We start from the raw sequence: 16,346 nt of genomic DNA on the forward strand, positions 1-16,346 counted from the left end.
GACCAGATCATGTAGGTCATTGTAGGCTATTGTAAGAACTCTAGCTTTTCTAAATGAAATGTGAGCAGAGAAGTAATAATCTAACTTACTATTTAAGAGGATTACTCTGACTGTGGGGTATAGGAATAAGAGACCCGTTAGGAAGCCATTGAAGTAATCTATGTGAGAAATAAGGGTGGAAGTGTGGAGGTAGTGAGAAGTAGTCAGATTCTGGATATATTTTGAAGTAGTGCCAACAGTATTTTCTAAAAATTTGGAGGAAGTCAAGGATGATTCCAAGGCATTTTGCCTGAGTAACTGGAAGGATAGATTTGCTGTCACCTGAGATGCAGAAGGTTATGGTTGGAGTTGGATTGGGAAGATCAGGAGCTCAGTTTTGGACATGTTGAGTCTGAGATACCTAAAAGATATCCATGTGAAAAGTTGAGTAGGCAGTTAAATATATGAGCCTGGGATTTTAGAGAGAGATATGAACTGGAAATACAAATTTGTATTTAAATCCATGATACTGGATGGAATAACCGAGGGGAGATAGAAAAGAGAAGATGTCTAAGACTGAGTCTGGAGATGTTCTACCATTTAGGGTCAGGGAGAAGGCAAACAACAAGCAAAAAGGAGATTGAGGAGGAGTGATGAGCAATGAAGAAATAGACAAAAGAGTGTGGCATCTTGCAGGCGGTAATATAACTCATTATTGGGTCAGCTGTCATTGAGCATGATCAAGATACAGGAAATGTATTCAATATATTATATCAGAAGATGCTTTGTGAATATCATTCCTGGAAGTAGTGGGTTTAGTTTAAGTGGGTGTGGAAGTTGCTGATAGCATTCTATAAATGTCCTTTAATTGAAAAATTTTTTAAAAATCACAATTTCTATAATTGTTTTGCAAAGGTTCATCAATCCTGCTCATTCATTGCGTAAGCAAATATTTTGCATCATTGTTGGAGATTTTGGGAGTTCTTGCAAATTTGTTCTAAATTTTCCATGGAGAAGATTACTGAGGCCTCCCAGAAGGCTTAGAAATTGCATGATGCTCATGAAATCAAATAGGAAGTTATAGGAATCTTTTCAAGATCTTTGTTATTTTTGTAATTCAAATAGTGAGAATTGTGGGAAGTTACTGAAAGCCCCATAGATTTCATAAAACTGGATTTAAGTACAACAGTCCCTTTCAGGGAAAGTGTCACTAAGAATGTACAACAAGGTTATTTAGATAAACTAGAGGATAAACTAGAGGACTTAGGAATGCCTGAGGTAAGAATTGGAGGGACTCATTTCAGAGTATCTCAGTGCCACTTTATTTTCCTTAAGTGGTAAAAGAGAAATGAGAGCTAAGAAGGCTCGAGCCTAGTATATATGGAAGTTAAGGATGATGCTCAGTGAAAGATGCATCGTTTTTTTCTCTAGAATCTGAAAACGAGCTAGATTATATAAATATATCTCATAAATTATTTTTGAGATGTTACTTAAAAAAATCATTTATTTAGGGATTCTAGTCTTTGGAGGAGAATAACTAACCAAAAGGCAGTTTCAAAATATGAATGAACAGGTTTTCAAGAGTCCCACGAGCAGCATACATACCCTGGGTTTAGGCATTCCTAGTCAATTTGTAAGGGAGTAAAGGTGCAAAAGTCCATCCAAAATGGAAACTTTTTCTGTAGCCCTGGTATAGAATGGAGTTTGATCTATAGTGCCTTGTCTGCTACTGGTGGTTGAGGGTCTTCAAGTTCAAGAAGGTATATCATGTTTTTGTACTATTGTGCTACTGTCAGATCTGCTGGTATTTGTATTTGATGCTAGGGAAGCAAAGAGAAATGAACTTAGCTCTTTCCTTGAAGGAACTAAGAATCAAGTTGGGGAGCTAGACATAAAGCTATGCCTTTTCCATTTCAACTATTGTCATTTTGAAAAAGGTCACTTCCAGTAGTTAATCACAGTAATTTTAAATTCCCTATGTGTTAATTTAATATCTGGGTGGATTCTGTTGATTGCATTGTCTCTTGACAGTGTGTTATCTTTTCTTGGTTCTTTGTGAGTTTTACATGTTTTGGTTGAAAGCAGACATGTTGTGTAGAACAGCAGACACTGGAGTCAATAGTATTTATGCCTGGAAAGGGTCATGCCTCTTCTTTTGCTTGGCCTTTGTTGTAGGAGTTGTGTCAGGTTAGTCAGAAGCTCAGCTGAGTTTTGGTTTTGTCGTTGCTGTTATTATCCTCAGTCTACCACAGGCTTCAAATTCCTTTAGTGTTACCTTGTGCTTGGCTGGGGGGCTGGTTTACCGGACTTTTTCTCAAAGTCTGATCTACCTTCAGCTTCCCTTTGTACCTGCATGTCAGAGAGGGTCCTTTTCATGTTCTTGCCTTTCCCCCAGCAGTAGATCTGCCACTATTTGTTACTCAGTGTCTCTTAACTTGGTATTGGGGGCCAGGGAGGGGGTGTTTTCTCCTGTCCTGGTTCAGCTTCAGCCTTAGGCAGTTACTGTGTTGGGGCCTTCTTGGTGTTCGTGACCCAAGTCCCCTCAGAGGTGGGAAATGGTCTGGACCTAGAACATTTGGCTGTCTTTTCCCCCACCTCAGGTCTTCTTCTGATTCCCTCTCCCAGCTTCAGTCACCTTATGGCTTTTGTTCTGTAAGGAAGAAGGGTTTGGATGGGGCTTCAGGCTTTTTCTTGGAGCAGCTGCTGCTTCCCTCCCCTGGTCCTGCACCACAAGGGAGGCCTTCTTTGGTTTCTCACATTGTCCCCGCTCCCCATTTCCTCCCCAGCACCAGGTAAGGTCTCTAGAGAAGAACCTGTGAGTGGGTGCAAATTCCCCTTGTTCTGTGGCTCCCATGGGTTCTACACTCCTAGCCCACACACTGAGCTATTAGCAATTTTTAAACAATTATAGCTGATTTTTTTCTACCAGGTGTGTAGTACCTGATATCTGCTCCAGGTAAGCAAATGCTCACCTCCTATTTCTCCTTGGAGGCATCTGTCTTTCCTTAGATTTCAGAGTAGTTGGTTATCCTACAACCTTAGCTCTCTAACGGTTTCCAGAAAAGTTATATTTGTTTAGCTTATCCATTTTTTCCTTGTTGTAAGAGTGGAAGCAACTCTTCAGCATTCTACATCCTAAATGGAAGCCAGGAATTATTTATGATGTTTTAAAATTTTAAACTTTGTTTCTATCATAGCCAAGCTTAAATTTTGGTTGTGCTGCGCAGCTTGTGGGATCTCAGCTCCCCAACCAGGGATTGAGCCGGGCCACGGCATTGAAAGCTGCGAATCCTAGCCACTAGACAACCAGGGAATTCCCAAGCTTAACTGACATTTAAAGATAAATTAGTTCTAGTCATTAATGACAGAAAGTGTAATGCTTTATTACTGAAGTTTACAGCTTTATACATACTTTAAATTATATTTTACTATTAATAACATCATAACATCATATACATATAAGTATATTTTTTCTACTTTAGGGAAAATCACTCATAGTTAGAAATTTTAAAAGTATTTATATTTAAATATTTGTTTAAATTATGAGGATTCTTTTACAGTTCAGAATTTAAGATAAATGATCTGAAAGGTCAACTTTTTATAAAAAGTTCAAATTGTGGAGCAAATGCATGGTTTTAGCATTAATTGAAAAATTATCAAACACATTTAGTTTCCCCTAATTTGTGACAAGTTCAGTGAAAGGTGATGCCTCATACCTTTCTATTATTTATGAAAAAATATAGCTATTGTAAATTTTATGTTAAATTATTTTACTACAATAAAAATTTGGAAAAAATATAGCTGAAAATTATGTGTCAAAAGAATTTTGATTGCACGTAAGAAAACATTAGTTTAAGAACTTTCTACATATGCTTTTAATGTGTCAGCTACCCAATATTAGCTAAACATCAAGATCAAAGGACTGATATGATATCACTTATGTATGGAATCTAAAAAATAAAGCAAATGAACTTATGTATAAAAGAAACAGACTCACAGACATAGAAAACAAACTTATGTTTACCAAAGGGGAAAGAGGAGGGGGGAGGGATAAATTAAGAGTATGGGATTAACAGATACACACTACTATTATATAAAATAAACAACAAGGATTTACAACACAGGGAACTATATTCAATATCTTATAATAACCTATAATGGAAAAGAATCAGAAAAAAAATATGTATAACTGAATCACTTTGCTGTACACCTGAAACTAACACAATATTGTATATGAACTATACTTCAATTAAAAAAAAAAAGATCAAAGGACTGATGATAAAAGAGAAGTACCTTTTCTGGTCTCACATACATTCCTCTGCTTCTTCCCATCATGGCTAGATTAAACCATCATCTTTAAACTTTTATTCTCATCTCCTCACAGAAGGTCTTGCCTTCTGCTTCACAGGGAAAATAGAGATCATCAGGTTTTATTTTCATCTGTTTTTGTCATTCCTAAGCCCCTTGTACTATAAACATATACACATTCACACTCACTTGATTTCTATCTTTGCATCTCAGAGGAGGTGATTTTCCTCTTCTCATCCAAGGTTAATATCTCTTGCCTAGACTCTGAGTTCCATTTCTACCTATCTCCTACAGAGCCTTGCTTCATCAATTACTCTATCACTCTCATGCTTAATGTTTCCACCGATCCTGCTTCAATCCTGCATTTCTCTTGTCAGTTCTGTATTGACCTTTAAGAGAATGAATTTTGGCCTGAAAAAGACCCTAGTTTTATAATCCTAGCCACACCAGTGTGTCCCTAGGCAAGATACTTAGCCCCTTTGAGGCTTTTTATAAATGGAGATGAGGTTTACTACAAATTTGTTTTGAGAATTAAGTAAAGTTAAATGGAGTAATCAATGTGAAGTTCCTTCTTTCAAATTCTAGCACATGATGGGTTCTTCATGATGTTTTTCCCCCACTTCCTTTCTTCTTTCAGAGCCATATTTCTTGAAAGAATGGTTTGTATTTGCAGGCTCTCTTTCCAGTGAGGTTTACAACTCTGCTACTCTACTGTAACTTCTCAGTCTAAAATTAGCAGTGATCTCCTAGTTGCCAGATCGAATGAGCACCTTTCAGACCTTCAGCATTTGCTTTCTGTTCCCAACCCCTAAAATCATACTCCCTTAAAGCAGCCAGAAAAAGCTTTCTAAAATGTAAATTCAGTCTTTTAGTAGCTCTCCATCATTTGCATGGTAAAGTAAGTCATTTCTGGTAGGGAAAAAGGCACTCTTGTTCTAGATCTGTACTGTCTAATATGGTAGATTACTAGTCGTATGTGGCTCTTTAAAATTAAAATCAATTTAATTAGGTCCGGATCAAGATAGCAGAGTAGGAAGATCCTGAGCTCACTTCGTCCCATGGATACCCCAAAACTACAACTACATATAGAACAACTGTTTCTGCAGAACAGATTTTCTGCAACCAAAGATATAAAGATATAAAGAAAAGACCACGTTGAGATGGGTAAGAGGGGTAGAGACATGGTCTAGTCAGTACCCACACCACTGGTGTGGTGACCCATAAGCAGGAGGAATATCCCAACCATGGAGGTGCCCTCTGTGGAGCAAGGGGTCTGAGCCCCATATCGGGCTCCCTAGCCTAGGGATCCTGCACTGGGAGGACAAGTCCCCATAACATCTGGCTTTGAAAACCAGTGGAGCTTTCATCCAAGAGAACTATAAGGCTGTGGGAAACCGAGACTTCATTCCTGAAGGGCTTGCGCATAAACCCACTTGCTCTGAGTTCCAGCACAGACGCAGCAGCTTGTAAAGTGCCTGGGTCCTATGAGAAGGAGACTCATTGACTAATTTAGGGTGTATGCTAGAGAGGCAGGAATCTGGTGGAACTTTCTCTGGGGATTGAAAATGATATGTTGATTACAACATAATTTATAATAACCAAGATATGGAAACAACTCAGTGTCCATCGATTGATGAATGGTTAAAGAAGATGTGGTGTATATATGCGATGGAATATTAGTCATAAAAAGAATGAAATCTTGCCATGTGGGACAGCATGGATGGACCTTGAGAATATTATGCTAAGTGAAATAAGTTAGACAGAGAAAGACAAATACTGTATAATTTCACTTAAATGTGGAATCTAAAAAACAAAACAAATGAACAAAGAAAACCAAACAGAAACAGACTCATAGATGCAGAGAACAAACTGGTGGTCACCAGAGGGGAGGGGCCTGCAGTGTTGGGAAAAATAGGTGAAGAGGGTCAAGAGGTACAAACTTCCAGTTATAAAATAAATGTCATGGGGGTGTAGTGTACAACATAGGGAATATAGTCAGTAATATTGCAGTAACTTTGTGTGGTGACAGATGGTAACTAGACTTATTGTGGTGATCAATTTGTAATGTATATAAATGTCAAATCACTGTGTTGTACACCTGAGACTAATATAATATTGTATGTCAACTATACCTTGATTAAAAAAATTCGTTAATTACAGTTGAATAAAATATAAAAAGTTAATTCCTCTGTTACACTAGCTACATTTCAAGTATTAAATAGCCACATGTGACTAATAGCTACCATATTATTGATACATTCTCATTATCGCATAAAGTTCTATTGGACAGTGCTGATCTAGATTCAAGACATTTTAAAAAAGGGAGACAGATTGGCATTGTACCAGACCTAGCTGGGTTGAGCAAAGGAAGCAGAGGTGATGATGCTAGAGAGCTCATATTGTTAACTGGAAGAGTTAAGGCTCCTGGAGAGAAGCTGGAGCTGCCTTGAAATGAGGAATACTTTATTTATTTAAATTTTTATTGGGGTATAGTTGATTTACAATGTTGTGTTAGTGTCAGGTGTACAGCAAAGTGAATCAGTTATACATATACATATATCCACTCTTTTTTTTTTTTTAGATTCTTTTCCCATATAACCCATTGCAGAGTACTGAGTAGAGTTCCCTGTGCTATACAGCAGGTTCTTATTAGTTATCTGTTTCATTTATGGTAGTGTGTATATGTCAATCCCAATCTCCCAATTTATCCTTCCCCTCCAGCCCCTTATCCCCTGGTAACCATAAGTTTGTTTTCTACATTCATGACTCTACTTGTGTTTTGTAAGTAAGTTAATTTGTACCCTTTTTCTAAAAAATAAATTTGTTTATTTATTTTTGGCTGAGTTGGGTCTTTGTTGCTGTGTGCGGGCTTTCTCTAGTTGCGGTGAGTGGGGGCTACTCTTCACTGCGGTGCGTGGGCTTCTCCTTGCGGTGGCTTCTCTTGTTGGGGGGCACGGGCTCTAGGAGTGCCGGCTTCAATAGTTGTGGCTCACAGGCTCTAGAGCGCAGGCTCAGTAGTTGTGGCGCATGGGCTTAGTTGCTCCGTGGCATGTGGGATCTTCCTGGACCAGGGCTCGAACCCGTGTCCCCTGCATTGGGAGGCGGATTCTTAACCACTGCACCACCAGGGAAGCCCTGTACCCTTTTTTTTTTTTTTTTTTACACACACACACACACACACTGTATTTTATTTTTACAAGAGATAAATAGACTGACACCAAGCATTGTACATGGATGACCACAACAAAAGCAACGATTGCAATTACCAAACATGAAACACACTCATACTATGTCATAATATTGACATTCAGTCCAGTAATCCTCCACTGTAACAGCTCCTTTACTTTGCAGTGAAAATTGATTTGTATGTTCTTTGCCTCTGAGTCCTTGTGGGATTTTTTTTTTTTTAGTTCAGACAGAAAGTCACAAAAATTATACTCATCATCATCAGTTCACTCAGTCCCATGTAATTAATTTTTTTTTCATCTTGATCTTTTGTTAGGACTTTTATGAGTTCATCAGTTTTTCATTAGAGTTCTGAAAATGCTTATTCATTCAGTTCAGCAGTACAGTAAGTTACCAGAATCCTGTACTTGTCAGAGCCTTTTCCATAAATTTCTTGAAGATGAAACCCTTTTATAGGAACATATTTGCAAAAGCATCAGAGTACACCCAGAACTGTCTGTAAATGACAAAAGACTTAAAAATGACCACAGTTAAAGATTTGATGAAAGTTCATAATAATGCAGTTGACAAGAAAATTAGTTATTTCTGAGATATACATTTTAAAGTAATAACTAGGTTATGACTTATAACATTATACCAGAACATATAAGATTTTTAGAAATTTCATGTAATGTCTGAAACATTTATATTAACATATTTCCATAAAAATAACCCAATGAAAGTTTAGTATTAGTTGTTTTGTTTGTTTTTTTTATACTGCATGTTCTTATTAGGCATCAATTTTATACACATCAGTGTATACATGTCAATCCCAATCGCCCAATTCAGCACACCATCATCCCCAGCTCACCGCAGTTTTCCCCCCTTGGTGTCCATATGTCCGTTCTCTACATCTGTGTCTCAACTTCTGCCCTGCAAACTGGCTCATCTGTACCATTTTTCTAGGTTCCACATACATGCGTTAATATACGATATTTGTTTTTCTCTTTCTGACTTACTTCACTCTGTATGACAGTCTCTAGATCCATCCACGTCTCAACAAATGACTCAATTTCGTTCCTTTTTATGGCTGAGTAATATTCCATTGTATATATGTACCACAACTTCTTTATCCATTCGTCTGTTGATGGGCATTTAGGTTGCTTCCATGACCTGGCTATTGTAAATAGTGCTGCAATGAACATTCGGGTGCATGTGTCTTTTTGAATTTTGGTTTTCTCTGGGTATATGTCCAGTAGTGGGATTGCTGGGTCATATGGTAATTCTATTTTTAGTTTTTTAAGGAACCTCCATATTGTTCTCCATAGTGGCTGTATCCATTTACATTCCCACCAACAGTGCAAGAGGGTTCCCTTTTCTCCACACCCTCTCCAGCATTTGTTGTTTGTAGATTTTCTGATGATGCCCATTCTAACTGGTGTGAGGTGATACCTCATTGTAGTTTTGATCTGCATTTCTCTAATAATTAGTGATGTTGAACAGCTTTTCATGTGCTTCTTGGTCATCTGTATGTCTTCTTTGGAGAAGTGTCTATTTAGGTCTTCTGCCCATTTTTGGATTGGGGTGTTTGTTTCTTTAATATTGAGCTGAATGAGCTGTTTATATATTTTGGAGATTAATCCTTTGTCCGTTGATTCGTTTGCAAATATTTTCTCCCATTCTGAGGGTTGTCTTTTTGTCTTGTTTATGGTTTCCTTTGCTGTGCAAAAGCTTTGAAGTTTCATTAGGTCCCATTTGTTTATTTTTGTTTTTATTTCCATTACTCTAGGAGGTGGATCAAAAAAGATCTTGCTGTGATTTATGTCATAGAGTGTTCTTCCTATGTTTTCCTCTAAGAGTTTTATAGTGTCCAGTCTTACATTTAGGTCTCTAATCCATTTTGAGTTTATTTTTGTGTATGGTGTTAGGGAGTGTTCTAATTTCATTCTTTTACATGTAGCTGTCCAGTTTTCCCAGCACCACTTATTGAAGAGACTGTCTTTTCTCCATTGTATATCTTTGCCTCCCTTGTCATAGATTAGTTGACCATAGCTGCGTGGGTTTATCTCTGGGCTTTCTATCTTGTTCCATTGATCTATGTTTCTGTTTTTGTGCCAGTACCATATTGTCTTGATTACTGTAGCTTTGTAGTATAGTGTGAAGTCAGGGAGTCTGATTCCTCCAGCTCCGTTTTTTCCCCTCGAGACTGCTTTGGCTATTCGGGGTCTTTTGTGTCTCCATACAAATTTTAAGATGATTTGTTCTAGCTCCATAAAAAATGCCATTGGTAATTTGATAGGGATTGCATTGAATCTGTAGATTGCTTTGGGTAGTATAGTCATTTTCACAATGTTGATTCTTCCAATCCAAGAACATGGTATATCTCTCCATCTGTTGGTATCATCTTTAATTTCTTTCATCAGTGTCTTATAGTTTTCCGCATACAGGTCTTTTGTCTCCCTAGGTAGGTTTATTCCTAGGTATTTTATTCTTTTTGTTGCAATGGTAAATGGGAGTGTTTCCTTAATTTCTCTTTCAGATTTTTCATCATTAGTGTATAGGAATGCAAGAGATTTCTGTGCATTAATTTTGTATCCTGCAACTTTACCATATTCATTAATTAGCTCTAGCAGTTTTCTGGTGGCATTTTTAGGATTCTCTATGTATAGTATCATGTCATCTGCAAACAGTGACAGTTTTACTTCTTCTTTTCCAATTTGTATTCCTTTTATTTCTTTTTCTTCTCTGATTGCCGTGGCTAGGACTTCCAGAACTATGTTGAATAATAGTGGTGAGAGTGGACATCCTTGTCTCGTTCCTGATCTTAGAGGAAATGCTTTCAGTTTTTCACCATTGAGAATGATGTTTGCTGTGGGTTTGTCATATATGGCCTTTATTATGTTGAGGTAGGTTCCCTCTATGCCCACTTTCTGGAGAGTTTTTATCATAAATGGGTGTTGAATTTTGTCAGAAGCTTTTTCTGCATCTATTGAGATGATCATATGGTTTTTCATCTTCAGTTTGTTAATATGGTGTATCACATTGATTGATTTGCGTATATTGAAGAATCCTTGCATCCCTGGGATAAATCCCACTTGATCATGGTGTATGATCCTTTTAATGTGTTGTTGGATTCTGTTTGCTAGTATCTTGTTGAGGATTTTTGCATCTATATTCATCAGTGATATTGGTCTGTAATTTTCTTTTTTTGTAGTGTCTTTGTCTGGTTTTGGTATCAGGGTGATGGTGGCCTCATAGAATGAGTTTGGGAGTGTTCCTTCCTCTGCAATTTTTTGGAAGAGTTTGAGAAGGATAGGTGTTAGCTCTTCTCTAAATGTTTGATAGAATTCACCTGTGAAGCCATCTGGTCCTGGACTTTTGTTTCTTGGAAGATTTTTAATCACAGTTTCAATTTCATTACTTGTGATTGGTCTGTTCATATTTTCTGTTTCTTCCTGGTTCAGTCTTGGAAGGTTATACCTTTCTAAGAATTTGTCCATTTCTTCCAGGTTGTCCATTTTATTGGCATAAAGTTGCTTGTAGTAGTCTCTTAGGATGCCTTGTATTTCTGCGGTGTCTGTTGTAACTTCTCCTTTTTCATTTCTGATTTTATTGATTTGAGTCCTCTCCCTCTATTTCTTGATGAGTCTGGCTAATGGCTTATCAATTTTGCTTATCTTCTCAAAGAACCAGCTTTTAGTTTTATTGATCTTTGCTATTGTTTTCTTTGTTTCTATTTCATTTATTTCTGCTCTGATCTTTATGATTTCTTTCCTTCTGCTAACTTTGGGTTTTGTTTGTTCTTCTTTCTCTAGTTTCTTTAGGTGTAAGGTTAGATTGTTTACTTGAGATTTTTCTTGTTTCTTTAGGTAGGCTTGTATAGCTATAAACTTCCCTCTTAGAACTGCTGTTGCTGCATCCCATAGGTTTTGGATCGTCGTGTTTTCATTGTCATTTGTCTCTAGGTATTTTTTGATTTCCTCTTTGATTTCTTCAGTGATCTCTTGGTTATTTAGTAACGTATTGTTTAGCCTCCATGTGTTTGTCTTTTTTACGTTTTTTTCCCTGTAATTCATTTCTAATCTCATAGCGTTGTGGTCAGAAAAGATGCTTGATATGATTTCAGTTTTCTTAAATTTACTGAGGCTTGATTTGTGACCCAAGATGTGATCTATCCTGGAGAATGTTCCGTGAGCACTTGAGAAGAAAGTGTAATCTGCTGTTTTTGGATGGAATGTCCTATAAATATCAATTAAATCTATCTGGTCTATTGTGTCATTTAAAGCTTCTGTTTCCTTATTTATTTTCATTTTGGATGATCTGTCCATTGGTGTAAGTGAGGTGTTAAAGTCCCCCACTATTATTGTGTTACTGTCAATTTCCTCTTTTATAGCTGTTAGCAGTTGCCTTATATATTGAGGTGCTCCTATGTTGGGTGCATATATATTTATAATTGTTATATCTTCTTATTGGATTGATCCCTTGATCATTATGTAGTGTCCTTCCTTGTCTCTTGTAACATTCTTTATTTTAAAGTCTATTTTATCTCATATGAGTATAGCTACTCCAGCTTTCTTTTGATTTCCATTTGCATGGAATATCTTTTTCCATCCCTCACTTTCAGTCTGTATGTGTCCCTAGGTCTAAAGTGGGTCTCTTGTAGACAGCATATATATATGGGTCTTGTTTTTGTATCCATTCAGCAAGCCTGTGTCTTTTGGTTGGAGCATTTAATTCATTCACGTTTAAGGTAATTATCGATATGTATGTTCCTATGACCATTTTCTCAATTGTTTTGGGTTTGTTTTTGTAGGTCCTTTTCTTCTCTTGTGTTTCCCACTTAGAGAAGTTCCTTTAGCATTTGTTGTAGAGCTGGTTTGGTGGTGCTGAATTCTCTTAGCTTTTGCTTGTCTGTAAAGCTTTTGATTTCTCCATCAAATCTGAATGAGATCCTTGCTGGGTAGAGTAATCGTGGTTGTAGGTTCTTCCCTTTCATCACTTTAAGTATATCATGCCACTCCCTTCTGGCTTGTAGAGTTTCTGCTGAGAAATCAGCTGTTAACGTTATGGGAGTTCCCTTGTATGTTATTTGTCGTTCTTCCCTTGCTGCTTTCAATAATTTTTCTTTGCCTTTAATTTTTGCCACTTTGATTACTATGTGTCTCGGCGTGTTTCTCCTTGGGTTTATCCTGTATGGGACTCTCTGTGCTTCCTGGACTTGGGTGGCTATTTCCTTTCCCACGTTAGGGAAGTTTTCGACTATAATCTCTTCAAATATTTTCTCTGGTCCTTTCTCTCTCTTTTCTCCTTCTGGGACCCCTATAATGCGAATGTTGTTGCGTTTAATGTTGTCCCAGAGGTCTCTTAGGCTGTCTTCATTTCTTTTCATTCTTTTTTCTTTAGTCTGTTCTGCAGCAGTGAATTCCACCATTCTGTCTTCCAGGTCACTTATCCATTCTTCTGCCTCAGTTATTCTGCTATTGATTCCTTCTAGTGTAGTTTTCATTTCAGTTATTGTATTGGTCATCTCTGTTTGTTTGTTCTTTAATTCTTCTAGGTCTTTGTTAATCATTTCTTGCATCTTCTCAATTTTTGCCTCCATTCTTATTCTGAGGTCCTGGATCATCTTCACTGTCATTATTCTGAATTCTTTTTCTGGAAGGTTGCCTATCTCCACTTCAGTTAGTTGTTTTTCTGGGGTTTTTTCTTGTTCCTTCGTCTGGTATATAGCCCTCTGCCTTTTCATCTTGTCTATCTTTCTGTAACTGTGGTTTTTGTTCCACAGGCTGCAGGATTGTAGTTTTTCTTGCTTCTGCTGTCTGCCCTCTGGTGGTTGAGGCTATCTAAGAGGCTTGATGGGAGGCTCTGGTGGTGGGTAGAGCTGACTGTTGCTGTGACGGTCAGAGCTCCGTAAAACTTTAATCCACTTAACTGTTGATAGGTGGGGCTGGGTTCCCTCCCTGTTGATTGTTTTGCCTGAGGCAACCCAACACTGGAGCCTACGTGGGCTCTTTGGTGGGGTTAATGGCAGACTCTGGGAGGGCTCACGCCAAGGAGAACTTCCCAGAACCTCTGCTGCCAGTGTCCTTGTCCCCACGGTGAAACAGAGCCAACCCCTGCCTCTGCAGGAGACCCCCCAACACCAGCAGGTAGGTCTGGTTTAGTCTCCCCCAGGGTCACTGCTCCTTCCCCTGGGTCCCGATGCGCACGCTACTTTGTGTGTGCGCTCCAAGAGTGGGGTCTCTGTTTCCCCCAGTCCTGTCGAAGTCCTGCAATCAATTCCCACTAGGCTTCAAAGTCTGATTCTCTAGGAATTCCTCCTCCCATTGCGGAACCCCAGGTTGGGAAGCCTGACGTGGGGCTCAGAACCTTCACTCCAGTGGGTGGACTTCTGTGGTTTAAGTGTTCGCCAGTCTGTGAGTCACCCACCCAGCAGGTATGGGATTTGATTTTACTCTGATTGCGCCCCTCCTACCGTCTCACTATGGCTTCTCCTCTGTCCTTGGACATGGGGTATCTTCCTTGGTGAAGTCCAGTGTCTTCCTGTCGATGATTGTCCAGCAGCCAGTTGTGATTCTGGTGCTCTCGCAAGAGGGAGTGAGAGCACGTCCTTCTACTCCGCCATCTTGGTTAATCCCCTGTACCCTTTTTTAAGATTCCACATATAAGTGATATCCTATGATGTTTGTCTTTCTGTGTCTGACTTACTTCACTTAGTATGACAATCTCTAGGTCCATCCATGTTGCTGCAAATGGCATTATTTTGTTCTTTTTTATGGCTGAGAAATATTTCATTGTATATATGTACCACATCTTCTTTATCCATTCCTCTATTGATGGACATTTAGGTTGCTTCCATGTCCTGGCTATTGTAAATAGTGCTGCAGTGAACATTGGGGTGCATGTATCTTTTCAAATTATGGTTTTCTCTGGGTATATGCCCAGTAGTGGGATTGCTGGGTCATATGATAGTTCTATTTTTAGTTTTTTAGGGAACCTCCATACTGTTCTCCATAGTGGCTGTATCAATTTACATTCTCACCAACAGTGTAGGAGGGTTCCTTTTCTTCACACCCTCTCCAGCATTTATTGTTTGTAAATGTTTTGATGATGGCCATTTTGACAGGTGTGAGGTGATACCTCATTGTAGTTTTTATTTGCATTTGAATTGAGGAATACTTTGAAAGATCACCAGGAGTGATCACTAGGAAAGGCCGGAGCTGCTTCTGTCTTTATGTTGGACTATGGATGAGGAGTAAAAGCAATCTCATTGATTGAGAGAAAGAAATGGAATATTGCTGGAAATTATCCTTTTTGCATCAGGTTAAGCATTTATCTCAGAAGAAAAAAGTGGTGTTTGCTTTTATTATTAAGAGAAAAGAATAAGTGATTGGGAAACGTTTTCTTGGGATTTTAACATTTTGGGAAATGATACCTCAAACCTGCTATTAACCCATCTGCTTTTTTGGCTTAAATTAATTTCTCAAGTATAAATGCTCTTGCCGAGTCAGAAGAGATATATTTATCCTTATATTCTTAAATAGTTATCTCCAGTCTTTAGATTTATTTTCTGTTCGTCTATAGTCAAGAATGCTGTGACTGTTTTATTCCCATCTGAATAAGTTATTATTGCTGTGATTTTTAAGCTTCTGGATATTAATGTTTTAAGTTCCTGAACTTCCGCAAGACAGGGTCCATACTGAAGGAGGCAGCTGTAAAATGCAGATGCTGACAAGCAGAAAAACAAAGAGATTTTCACAGGGAATTCTGGGTATTTAATGTAACTCTTTAGTTCACAGTTCAATAAAACCGTGTTGTTTCCATAGTACTACATTCGGCATTAACCTTCTGCTGTATTGCAAAGGTAATTTTAAGGAGGAAAGATGTGTTACATTTGTTACTTGCTTCTTCTCCAGCATTTTAACTTTCAGTCCTCAGAAGGCAGGAGTTCTACTGTACCAGCACAATTTAATCTATTTAAAGTATTTTTATACACATATTGATAAGGAAATTATTGATAAGGAAAGTTTAGTTTGTATTTTATCATGCATGTGAAAGTGAAAATGAATCACAAATTGTAAGTGAAACTGACTTTTTATTTATACTTGCTCTGTTTTCTCATTATGTCCCTTTAAATAATGATTTTGTAAAATGAGAATACTGAAATGCTATAGAGGAAGAAAGGGAGGAGATGTGGTTGCATTGTGAGTGTGGATAAAGAAGCAGGCACTGAAATCACTAGGCAACAGGCTGTGAGAAATGTAGCATTTCTCATTTGTGTCGTCATGTAACTATGGGAGAACCACCAGAACCTAACCTGGTATTTCTTTTTAATCAAGTCCAGCTGTTGGTCATGTGAACACACTCTTTCCTCCGAGTATTAAGGGTGTGTTTTCTCCTTTCCTATGGTATCTTAAATGGCTACTTACATATCACCTAGAATGTACTCACATGCTCTAGGAGCCCCTGTTATACTGGTCATTTTTCTTTATGAATCACAAGTAGAATGGTCACCCCTAGTTGCATAAAAACTTTAGAACAAAGAATGTGACTTGACCACATAAGTTTTTTTTTCTAATTTTTTTTTATTTTTATGAATAGAGCTCTTGTTTTTAATTTGATGAGCAGGGAACTTTCCAACTGTAACCCTCCCTTTACAATCTGTCTTTAATTTGTGAAAAAGTTGCATTCCAATTTTTCAGACGTAAAACTTTATAATGCATTTTTTTGGATTCACTGGTTCTCCAGTCATGATGGGTTATCCTGAAATTCGGCATATACCATTTCATGGGTTTCAATCTCCTTTTCTTATTTGCACATTTACATTTACTACTTTGATATTAAAAAGTGATTAAATGGCATCTCACCTTAGTCCTCCTTAAGTAATACACAGT

General features: G+C 37.9%; 1 protein-coding gene across 3 annotated transcripts in view; it reads left to right on the top strand.

Annotated features, from left to right (window-relative positions):
• The window catches only part of TTC28 (tetratricopeptide repeat domain 28), a 651,841-nt gene that overhangs the window by 138,149 nt on the left and 497,346 nt on the right, over positions 1–16,346 (top strand). The gene's annotated exons all lie outside the window — the stretch shown is intronic.

Source organism: Balaenoptera musculus, chromosome 14, assembly GCF_009873245.2.
Source record: "Balaenoptera musculus isolate JJ_BM4_2016_0621 chromosome 14, mBalMus1.pri.v3, whole genome shotgun sequence".
Taxonomy (NCBI): domain Eukaryota; kingdom Metazoa; phylum Chordata; class Mammalia; order Artiodactyla; family Balaenopteridae; genus Balaenoptera; species Balaenoptera musculus.